The sequence below is a fragment of the Ylistrum balloti genome, unplaced genomic scaffold (assembly GCF_031769215.1).
Source record: "Ylistrum balloti isolate Yb309-2 unplaced genomic scaffold, AGI_CSIRO_Ybal_v1 Utg371000, whole genome shotgun sequence".
Lineage (NCBI taxonomy): Eukaryota > Metazoa > Mollusca > Bivalvia > Pectinida > Pectinidae > Ylistrum > Ylistrum balloti.
In genome coordinates, this window is record NW_026782558.1 from 67426 (window position 1) to 79775 (window position 12350).

Consider the following 12350-nt stretch of genomic DNA (forward strand, 5'->3'; position numbering starts at 1 on the left):
TAAGAAGGATTTGATACTGAAGGTTATATATATTATTTTCTAATTGCGTATGAATTTAAAAAATAAAATGTCGAAAACTTAGTTTTTTTATTCTATTAGTGTACATGGTGCTGTGGATGCGAGATACCTCGAAAATTGATCGATTAAAACTTAAATTAATAACGATTTAAGCATATATGAATATGTGGTAGTCATAACAATTTCTATCAAAATTACATAAAATTACATAATGATGTCTGACAAGGCACTATTTATCAAACATTATTAGTCTTTTAACTGCTGGATTGAGCATAGACAACTTAAATACTTCCTCTTTAATCCATTATTCTACCAAATCCTACATTTAATGTCATCACAAAATTGTGCTTTGCAAGCAGTGATCACTTCATAAGCAGAAATTTGACATAATTAAGGTTTTAATGTCTATTTAAAGATCTTTAATTAGCAATCGCAGACCATTAAGTCTACAATGCTACATTTGATAGCCAAATTAATATTAATATTGCATGCAAATAATTGGACTAGCAATAAATTACTAATTAAGCTCCGGACATCTTATTTGCAATTGAAAGGTTTAACTAGCAATAAGTGTGTCCACTTTTTTCCCTGATACATGCAAACCACTTTAAAAGTGACTTAAGTAGAAAAAAACATACACAATCCTGCATTCCTTTGACAATATCCTGGATTCTTTGACACAATCCTGCATTCCTTTGACAAAATCTTGCATTCCTTTGATACAATCCTGAATTCCTTTGACATAATCCTGCATTCCTTTGACACAATCCTGCATTCCTTTGATAGAATCCTACATTCCTTTGACAAAATCTTGCATTTCTCTGATAAAATCCTGCATTTCTTTGACATAATCCTTCGTTCCTTTGACACAATCCTGCATTCCTTTGATAGAATCCTGCATTCCTTTGACATAATCCTGCATTCCTTTGACACAATCTTGCATTCCTTTGATAGAATCCTACATTCCTTTGACAAAATCCTACATTCCTTTGACAAAATCTTGCATTCCTATGACATCATCCTGCATTCCTTTGACATAATCCTGCATTCCCTTGACACAATTCAGCATTCCTTTGGTAGAATCCTGCATTCCTTTGACACAATCCTGCATTCCTTGATACAATCAATTTTCCTCGGTTGATCTTCTAAACAAATTTACAAATTTTGAAAATGCCTTTTTCGATTCACTAAATATTGTTGTCTGGAATAGACCAACTTCCTAAACTTGATAATTTTATTTAACATTGTAAGTTCCGAGAGCACCGAAAAGCCGTGCCTGTCGAGAGACGTAAAAACCTGGAATTATAAGATAAATCTTTACAGGAATTATTTTATATAGAAACACTATCGTTATAATAAAGTATAAAAATGCACATAAGCTTTTATTTCAAAATGTTGTAGTTATAACACAGTAGGATTAAACACCAAATGGTGTTAGTCTGAAATTTTTCACCTATCAATTACCAAATTTGTATTGAAAGGTGTTATTCTCCCGTGTGACTTTCGCACAATATTTCTAATGATGTATCTGCTTTTTATATCTTAATATGTCAGCAAAATTTGAAACATATAAACTCAATTTAACATCGGTTTTTCATCGGGTTAGCAGCAAGAATTCGTAAAATGATTATCGATTACAAGCGAATCGAAATAACAGTTGATAGCATATAATCAGTGATTACCAAGTGAGAACTGAATAATTTGATACATGAATCAGATTACGTTCTCCAGTGTATCATGTCCTTTATTGCAGCAAGTTGGTGTTCAAATTACATGAATCCGCATCAAGACCAAATGGCAAAAATCAAATGATAATGCACGCAAATGATATCCAAAATATCTAGTTTTAAAACACTGAGTTCTCGTAGGGGGTTTCATAATAATAGTCAAACAATTCCACAAAAAAAAAGATGATTTTATTTAAAACGAATGAAAAAATGAGTCGTATTTTTTTATTGTTCGTACAAAGATAAATAACGATGTCGGTGGTTTGTTTGTTGTTTTTGTTTTTGTTTTGTTTTTGTTTTTTTTTTGCATATGAATGAGGTCAATAAAGATTCAACATGTTGATATCCTCTTAGGTTTAGCATTACTCAGATGTTGCTAATGTATTAGCTTACTCCTGGCTCCACTTGTATAAAACATCTCAACTTGAGATTTCCTCAAGCCCAGATTTTCCTCAGCTCATATCTCCTTGAAAATATCTTGTATGAAAACTCCTCAAGGAATTTCAGGACATCCTAGCTGATGCCTTCCTCCTGTTCCTTAAGAAAATTTTATACAAGCCGTTTTTGAGGAGATATCGGCTGAGGAAAATCTCGACTTGAGGAAATCTCAAGTTGAGATGTTTTATACAAGTGGGGCCTGGTGTAACATGTTGTCGCTTCAGTCCAGATGGGGTATCAACAGGACATCTAAAGGAACACTCACCAAATTGTGTTCAGCTTAGTTACCAAATCTCCTTAAAATTCATTTCGTTTAAAAGATAATTATATTCCTTATCAACAAGAAGATGTAAAGAATCCATTGACGCATGAAATATTATTCATATATCTTTACTATTATGATGCTCCCTACCACAATTTATAATTGTATGCCAAGTGAACTGCAGTAAGCTAACCATACATCACTACAACAACATACACAACCTATATACCTTTACGTGCATCCCACATATGATTTCGAAAACATGAACATAACCGAACTCGGGGTATCTTTACCTTTACCTTACGTATCTGGGATCATTATAGGAATGCTTTCATGTACATTTTACGATTTCCAAAGTATGTGAAGTCTTTGCTACCATGAGGTTACTTACGGGTGTTCATTCTCTGGTTCATTGGCAAATAGATTGGCATCTCTTTAGAGAACAAAAATTCATTAACCAAAGAAATTCACAAACCAAAGAGGAAAGTTCACATTAATTGAACAAGATACATGAAATTACTCTGAAATCTTATACTAATCACTCTTAATGACACCAAACGAAGAAATGTGAAAAATGGCTTCATATCATTGTAAACTGGAGTACCTAAGAAAACTTACCCGACATACATGTTAATTGTAATTTTAGGTTACTCAACTCAAATATCCGGTTTTATATAAATATATCGTATATATATCGTATACAAAAATCTTGTCTTATACTGAGATAATTTGAAATTGAAAGTAATGATATTTTTTTTTCAAATATCATTACTAAGGAAAAATAAACTCCAGCTTGGAAAGAAATGCAACCGGGAATTGCTCGTGCTAAGAAATAAATGCGTTTTAATCATAAGACATTCTGTATTACTGTTTCATGTCAGGTAACATTTCTAAACAAAGGATATTATGTACTAAAAACTGGAAGTTTTCCCGAGCGAAAAACAATATCATTATAATTTCCTGTTTGTCGAAACATATCTCGTAAATATGTCAGGTAATCCGAACAGGGAAAATGGTTGTATGTGGGATGGTCTCCGTTTGACAATATGATGTAGTCAGCTTATCATAAAGGGATCTCATATCCTATCCGTGAAATATCAAAATAGTCGTGAGGATTTAATTGCAATGTATAAAAGAAATCTGCGATATCCCTTATAACGGCTCACAGCTCAAATAAATACCAACGGAAACCATTTCTTTCTTTCTTTGAAACAAAGAGAAATTCATTACCGTGGCATCGGCAAAGTCGGAAGTCGTTATGTACAGACAACCGAGCCAACCACATGATAGAACTGCAAATAAGTCTATGTCTCTTGAAAGACCTTACGAGGCACTACAGTTCCTTAATTCAGGAATGTGAGGATTTCCAGTAAAGCAAATGATATCACTAGGGTAAATATCTTTCCAAAAATATTTAAAGAATTTACGCCACCAATAGACTGATGATTATGTAACGTAACAATTCACCTGGATCTTTTAAGACCATTAAAACATCTGTAGAAAGGAAACAGATAATTTACAATTTTGTCCCCACTAATCCGTATTATGTTATTGTCGTATAATATACATTCACACACACCCTCACCACCATCACACACACACAAGCACACACACACACACACACCCTCACCACCATCACACACACACACAAGCACACACACATGTACACACACACACACACACACACACACACACACACACCCTCACCACCATCACACACACACAAGCACACACACACACACACCCTCACCACCATCACACACACACAAGCACACACACAAGCACGCACACACACACACACACACACACACACTCATGTCATTGGATTAAATTCAAATATATGGTTTGATAACTAATTCATTTATATCGAAGCATCGAAAGTTACTTTCGTGGACGTTACGATCATAATTTAAACTAACTTCGTCATTGTTTTAATTATTTTACAATTATGACGATTGAATAAAGTCAACAAAATAAGATATGATGGTTTATCTCTTACAGTAATTTTTTAACATTTGATCAACAACAAGACAAACATATACCTTAAGTTGAGTTAACGCCCCTCAGGCAATTCTTAGTGTATTGAAGAGAGTGATATTTCTTGGCTTTTAGTTGTTGTTGTTGTTGTTTTTATTTTACTTTGCTTTAACTTTGAATGTGCCGTGTTTTGATGTTCTATTTAAGATCTTTGATGATAGAAATGGGCAGCCAGTTGTCTGTCTACAAGGAAAAACCGTCAAATTCAGATTTATCATTGAATGTACTCAAGCTGATCAATTGTTATGGGAGTTCCTACCTCTCAAATGTAATTTGCTCACAATGCGCAGTCACACCGGGCGCCCAAGGGGCTCTACACATACAACAAAGGAATCGTTATATAGACCTCGCAGCAGTTAATGTTTTCCCGCCTAACCATGTTAGGACAATTGATGGAGATGTCAAAGTACTGGAAATAATAGCCATATTGCGTGAAGAAAACAAAATAAGAAATTACCAGGATCAGTGGGATTCTTTCCACATGCCTTCGAATTTACGTGGTATGAATATATGGTAACATTGATAACAAGTGATACCTTACCAATATCAAAGGAATGACTATTTTAACGGTTTTATTCCAGTTTAACATTTCTTGACAATTTATATTTCAATTTCAGTTATTGTGAAAATTCTACAAACATACATATTTTGAAAATTGGTGCGATTTGCATCATAACTTCAATGACCATCTGTAAAATGTATTAATTAAACCGGTGTAAAATAGCAGGAAGCCATTGCGAAAATTGGCAACACAGACTGATCATGATCATAATGCTTGTTTCTTGGATCAAGGTTATGTATATGTGTTAGATCTAGTGAACATATCCTCATTCTACAAAATATAGCTTAGTATAATTCAAATTTCGTGGTAGATATTCTTCTATTCATATATTCTTCTTATGCTGTCCTTGGGCATATATATTCGGGAGTTTGAAGAATCCAGGGAATCAGCGAAAACAAATCTTTCACGAAAATTAATAACTTTACAGTATTTTGCACAATGCGTATACAGTAAAATTTATCCTGTTTACTTTTTTAATGGCTTTCACAAAAAAAAAAACATTAATAGAAATGAATTAACTTAAAAATTTGGTGTAAACTTAATTATGACAGGTAAGAGTGACGTGGACTAGATTTCACCAGAATACACGCATTTAAATCATTTATAGTAGGTAATTTCCTGATGAAAGAGTTGAATTAGGAATATCAGTTGTATTATAGAGATACCAGATAATTGGAGGAAAATAAATTGCCATTTTGTCATAACCCTAATAAGAAGTCTAGTAATATCTTCTTTTTATGTTTATGTCATGTAACTTATTAGAAATTTTACATCCACGTTTCACTGATAAGCAATATCTCTGCCTTTTCAGCGGTTTTAAAGTTCGTTACTAATCTCCTAGTTCTGCCTCTTTTCGCTATCTAAGCACGATACAAGTCTAACTTATTTCAGATTTTCTATTAAGTCTATTCTTCCAGTGAAAGTATGCGTTTTTATCATTTTCAACAACGCGTATAAAGGAGACTGATATTGAGACTCGAGTCATTGTGAACATTTAAATAAATGGCTGCAGTCACATATCTACCTATACTATAATTATGGTTTTGGTAATATCCAAAAGTATACCAATGAGAAGTTTTATTCGCAAATGACGACATCGAAAATAACGTTGAATTTGCACCCCCATAAAATATCAACTGATTTTTAAAAGTAAAAAAAAAAACGAATGTCCAGATTTTTGTCTTACTTTAAATGTCACAATATCCAAGTGATTTTAACAAAGGCAACAGAAAGTGGTACCGTGTTATAAAAGTCAACGTTTTTAGTTTTGAAACCTTTTCGTACCGTTTAAATTTGAAGTTCTAGACATACCACAGGGATTCCGTTTAAATGTATGGAGGGGATATGTGTATTAATTTTAACGTTTGACAAATGGACGAATGACTTGTTTACATACGTCTGTTGAAACCATTGATTAATTCTCTCTTGTAACGGATGACCTCTTTCTAGCGTTTCAGACGATCGGTAACATTGATTGGATCGTTAACAAGTTCCCGTATAACGAACAGTACCTTGTTGTTGGCGCTTCTTGCGCTAAACGTATGGCGCTAAAATATGACTGCGCTTATTGACAGAGCAATTAGAACAATGGATGAAAAAAAAAACAAGAAGAAAATACCAACATGGCAACATCATCATAATTCAAATTCAAATTTCATAAAACTATGGCAAAATACGAACAAAGGAAAGATTTGCACGCCTGAAAAAGTACAAGGAGAATAAGACCAGGTGTTCCAGAGGAGTAAGCGTCTTCTGCTTCATCGACAACACCCGCCATGTAAACCTTGATCAGTCCAAGTAAGTAGTGTCACGTTCTCAAATGAGAGCAAGGTATATAGCTACCGAACCAACAGGAAAACTAACGAGATTCATTGCGTTAATTTGCCAGACGACATTCATTATATTTCATCCCATTTCAGCCAATTTACTTCAATTAAATTACATTTTATTTAACATGTTTAATGAGCATTTAACTTCTGCCCCCCCCCCCCCCCCCCCCCCCCCCCCCCCCCCCCACCCAACCCAAAAAAAAAAAAAATATTACATCTTCTAATTCATGTATCCCTACGGGTATAGGTGATTCCTGTCCTTGGTGTTCTACAAAAACTTACTTCTAACATCACAACTACTTTCTATTCAATCAGATTTAGATGATAATGTCTTCAGTACTAGGCTATGATTGTAACCAAACAAATTGTTCATCGTGGGAAATACGCCGTAAATAGAACATCATATTTAATAATCTAGACGCACCTGCTGAAACTCTGTCCAGTACCATGTTTGCGAATGTTGATAACTTGGACAGTGGTGTGTCTTTTCTGTCTATTTTGACGTCAATTTGCACGCGAATTGTTGACAGAAACCGTCTAGCCAGCTGATATTGTCATGTACAGTCACATATCTGTCTTAATTTGCGAGACATTTTCTTTGGTTAGCACTGAGGGCCATATACCTCTCCTAACAAGCTTGATGGAAACATTAAGGTTCATACATTCTTAGTGGGAAATCACAAACCCTAGGTTAAGAAAAAAAGGTAATCTAATTACTGTTATGTTTAATGTATAATTAAGCCCTAGAGAATAAGAATTAAATAGAGGTGAAAAAAAACAAGGCATTATTTCAACAACAATTATTCCCAAAGATATGCATACTTTTTATTGATGCAGGCTGACATCAGACTCAGGTGAAAACGTTTGAATGATATTTCGTAACTATTGATCCTGCAATAGGGACTGAAGGTGCGTTATTAAAACTGGAATTTTTTGGACCCTGTTATTGATAACCCAATACCTGGTTTAAAGGGTATATCAAAACAGCACTGACGACCACGATATCTGACTTCATGGATGTGTTTACTCTTCAGTAAAGAAAGTTATATATGTGACCCTTTTCAATATGATACATTGTATTAGTGAACGGAAATATTTACACTACAAGGTCATTTTATCAGTGACAGAAATATGGGTCCTCTGGGTCATGTGAAAGTACAAATACGGTAAAATGAATACTACTATAAATAAGCAATTTGTGATTTTTTAAAACATGCAAAGGCTATGTGCCTGACAGTTGGTTAAAATGTGATAAAACAATGCTGCATATAGCTATACAAATATACACAAGCGAACACCGTATACCTAGAAATGCTCGCCCCTAGTTATTTTCACCCTTATTAACCTAGAACATATTCACTGCGTTTTGAAATTCGTTCTAAATTCGTTTATAGAGGGTTTTTAACTTATTTTTCAATACAATTTTGAATTCGATGACTATTAACTCCGATTGGTACAACTTTTTCGTCCTTCTTGGAAACGTCAGTAATGCTAAAGGCCAAAATAGATGAGACCTAGGAGGCCACTGAGGCAATTATACTCAATCTCTTTAAATGGAAAATTGACAATAAACTTCTGATTGAGTTTGTGTACAGATTCCCATTTGTCAATAGATACGCCGAACAGGGATCTGAAAATGGGTTCTACACATATCAAAATACAAGTCAACCTATGCTACAGAATCATATGTTGTCCTAACAATACCTGGCAATATCAATCACAAAAAGTATCAATTCATTTGATATGTCCTTTCGCATCCTTGATAAAATTGATATTAGTATTTAAAATCAATACTAAGGGATCAGTCTCACAACGTTTATAACTGGGTTCTCACTAATTTTAAGTCTGTTGGCTGACTTGTTTTTGTTTTCATGCGAGGCTGATTTTTTAAGAGCTTATCAAAACAGGTCACAAAGACGTTTTGTCTTTAAATAAAAAGAAATTTATTGATTATGTCCATCGTATATATCCACCAGAACTGGAAATCAAAGATACGACAGATTCTTCACCATCAGCTGTTTATCTCGATCTTTTCCAACAAGGAAACCAACATGAACAGCTTTCCATCAAGTTGTATGATAAACGTGATGATTTCTGTTTCCCTATTGTGAATTTTCCATTTCTGGATTGCAATATCCCCGCATTTCCAATCCATTGTAATTATATGTCACAGTTGATTCGATATTCAAGGGCATGTTCTCATTATTACGATTATCAAGCAAGAAGTCGTCAATTGACTGACAAACACGTAACACAAGGGTTCAAAAGATGCAGGTTGATGAAAATTATGAGGAAGTGTTACGGTTGCCATAGTGATCTCATTGAGAAATGTTCTGTTTCTTTGTGTGATATGAAGCTGGACGTATTTGATGCTCATTTGTTTGTCAGTTGGTTCCATTGTTGTATACCTTGTTCTCCTTTGAGGATGTGACATTACTTACTTCGATTTACCAAGGTTTATATGGCGGGTGTCATCGATGAAGCAGAAGACGCTTACTCTTCTAGAACATCTGGTCTTATTTACCTTGTACTTTTTCAGGAGTCTCTGTGTAAATCTTTCAATTGTTTACATTTTGCCCTAGTTTTATTGAATTTGTGCTTGAATTATGATTTTGTTTCCATGTTGGTATTTTCTTGATTTTTTTCTGAAACATTAAAACATCAATGATGAGAGTTATATCTAGCACAAACAGGGGGATACAAGCACAACATCTATAGTCCACCCCAGCGATAATTCCTTAAACTGTGTGTTTTACATATATAAATTGCCCAAGCTCTATTGTACATCAGTGTTGTCAGGAAAATTGCCTCATCAACCAAAATCACCAGATCTCGATACAATAATGTAAAAGCTTATCTACAAGACGATCTACTTTTCTCTTATATCGAAAATATAAACCTTGAAAATAAAACAGTTTAATATTTAATATAAAAATTTGTTTTGAATTACTTCAAAGACTTTAAAAATCCTTTAATCGCAATCACATACTCCGCAAACTTCCAATCTATTTTGACAAATTGATTGTACGTTCCCGCTATTAACTGCTACGATTCAATCAATTATAATTACATACATACATTTACCAGTTACGTCTTTGATACAAAATGAGAATTAAAACCGTGGCGGAATAATAGTTAGGCTGTTTTAGCGTTCTACAAACGACATAAATGGTCTATTGTGCTTGAACAGTGTTTTATTACAGGAACCAATCAAATACGTTTATCGCACATGGGATCTTAGATTTGGAAGTCTTCCTCATATTGGCAGCAGTTTATTGGCAGTTACTTGCTGAAAACGAAGGTAAATTAGTATCATTTGTAGTTAGTCATGTTGGACTTCGTTTGATTAGTTCGGGTTCTAACCTATATTCTTACATTTGTTACAAATTTTGAATTTCTGTTGTTATAAATGAACATTAAGCACTTTAATACTAGATTTACACTTCATTTCTATCAACAGTCCACTTCCGGTTTGTAAACAGATTCGTATTCACGGAATATGAGCAATAATAAAAAAAAAAGATCTCTACATGGCTGCCTGAAACGAAAGATAAGATTTTGTTAACGTCCTGATTATCGAACCTTGATTTCTGACGGTAAAACCTTGATTTCTGACAATAAAACCTTGATTTCTGACGATATAAACCTTGATTTCTGACGGTATAAAACCTTGATTTCTGACAATAAAACCTTGATTTCTGACGGTATAAAACCTTGATTTCTGACGGTATAAACCTTGATTTCTGACAATAAAACCTTGATTTCTGACAATAAAACCTTGATTTCTGACGGTAAAACCTTGATTTCTGACGATAAAACCTTGATTTCTGACAATAAAACCTTGATTTCTGACGGTAAAACCTTGATTTCTGACGGTATAAAACCTTGATTTCTGACGGTAAAACCTTGATTTCTGACAATAAAACCTTGATTTCTGACGGTAAAACCTTGATTTCTGACGGTATAAACCTTGATTTCTGACGGTAAAACCTTGATTTCTGACGGTAAAACCTTGATTTCTGACGGTATAAACCTTGATTTCTGACGATAAAACCTTGATTTCTTACAGTATAAATTATATGTGCAGTGTGACAATTGCGAATTTGGTCATTAAAACAATTATTGAGATAAAAATTAAAGTAGACGTTGAGTATAAAAAGTTCCTTCATTTCTGAAAATAAAATGATATGCTTTTACGTTCGCAAGAACACCCTAGTGTTTAATTTCCGCAGAAGGAGATATGAAGGCGTTGTGATGACAACGTAAATATCTAGGTGACAGTTCAAGGTAGGTAATTACAATTAGCGATCATTCCGTAGACCACCTGGTTTTAATCTCCTGGAGTTTCTTAGATGCTAGTGTTATTACAATCAAAGCCTGGATACAGTTTCGTCAAATTAGGGACAATAGACAGCGGACTTATGGTGCCCTTGATGTTTGTAACTGTTTTATGAAATTCCACAGATTTCAGGCCATGTCAGTGCTGGATACCATGTGTGATACAGGAGTGCGTATCCCTCCAGGATAATTATCCTCTCTTCTTTAATCTTTCTTCCGTTCAAATTGTTTTCTAGTGTTTTTCCTTTGAGTTCTTATTGTATCTCTCGGCTTTATTAGAACAATGATTCCAACAAAACAATGTCATAGCAAAAGAATCAAAGTCTTTTATCGAACAAAAAAAAAATTAATTACATACAATCGTTGAATCATGTAAGCATTTAGTTGTCGTACATTTGGATTAGTATCATTTAGGTTGATGAAGTGTTTGTCTCGAATGTTGTCTCCCTATGTCACATTGATTTTCATAAACAAGAACCACTGTTCTCGACTGAAACTCTCTGATTACCACTGTTTTCCGCTAATAAAGTCAATGACCTGAGATAATTTCCGAGCACTTTGGTCTTTCATTATGTATTTCATACTAACGAAAATATTCCTTTATCGACGATGTTATTTCATGGGGAAAAATGTCTTCAGCAAGAACACCTTTGAATGCCTTACATCATCTTATATTTCTTTTTTGTTGAAAGTTTTTGGTATTTGTGAAGACGTTTCGCCTCTCAGCGTCGCTTTCCATGATTGTTTTGCGCAGTTCATTCCTTGTTGCTCCCTGAAGCAGCTGAGTCTAACACCACACTTATGTGGTTTTTTTCATATATTCTATAGATATGGCTGATGAATGACTAACCGACAAAATCTGAAAGGGACATCAATAATAAACAATAGAGTTCGAACAAAATGGAAGTGACGAAGCGTGAGAAATACGAAAATGAACTAAATTTCGCTCTTTAGTAGACATGAGAACATACTGTAAATCATTTAAATTTCGCGAATATTTCATTTCACGAACACCTCTTCAGACATATTCGCGAATACGTGATTTCGTGAAAACTGCTCTAGACATGGTAATAGTCGGTGGATACCTCACTGTACAGCATGCGGGAGATCCACCACGTGCCAGCCAAAGCAATTAAGGT